At 29.5% G+C, this 555-nt stretch overlaps 1 pseudogene; it reads left to right on the top strand.

Moving 5' to 3' along the window:
• Positions 1-555, top strand: part of LOC105308682 — a 12,623-nt pseudogene that overhangs the window by 10,791 nt on the left and 1,277 nt on the right.

Below are 555 nucleotides of genomic sequence, written 5' to 3'. Positions count from 1 at the left end.
TATTGTGTTGGAAAGGTTAAAACAAGTTGAAAAGAGTAATAGAACTTTTTAAAATATGGAAATTGGAATGTAGTCTCCACAATACTTAACCCTGTGCCTTCTATTGCTATAAAATTAAGCTATTGCTTAACTTGAGCCTGGTTAGACAATTACAGATTTTTGAGACTGAAATGGAGGCTACCAGTTACTCATTGTACTAAAACCTGGAGAACATGGGCCCTATTAATGTATTTTTTTTCTTTTAGTAAAAGCTATCTAAGACCCTTTTTTTTTTTTTTTGGTTAATTTCTCATTGTTCACCCTCATACCTAGGGAGACAATGTGGGAATGATTCTGTATCTTTTGCATGCATGGCTTATATGATTATAAATTATTTTTAGAGAGTTAATGTAACCAAGTTGTCTTAGATATAAAAAACATATTTGTTATAATAATATAACATAATATAATACCTTGTTCGTTTTAAAGACATTGAGTCTCTATTTGTCCCTTTAGAATCACTAAGTAGAGTTGGGAATTAATACAATTTAATAGTGTATCTGAAGAATAAAAGAT

Source organism: Pteropus vampyrus, unplaced genomic scaffold (assembly GCF_000151845.1).
Source record: "Pteropus vampyrus isolate Shadow unplaced genomic scaffold, Pvam_2.0 Scaffold613, whole genome shotgun sequence".
NCBI classification, from domain to species: domain Eukaryota; kingdom Metazoa; phylum Chordata; class Mammalia; order Chiroptera; family Pteropodidae; genus Pteropus; species Pteropus vampyrus.
Note: the sequence above shows the minus strand (reverse complement) of the source record. Positions and strands in the feature narration are given on the sequence as shown.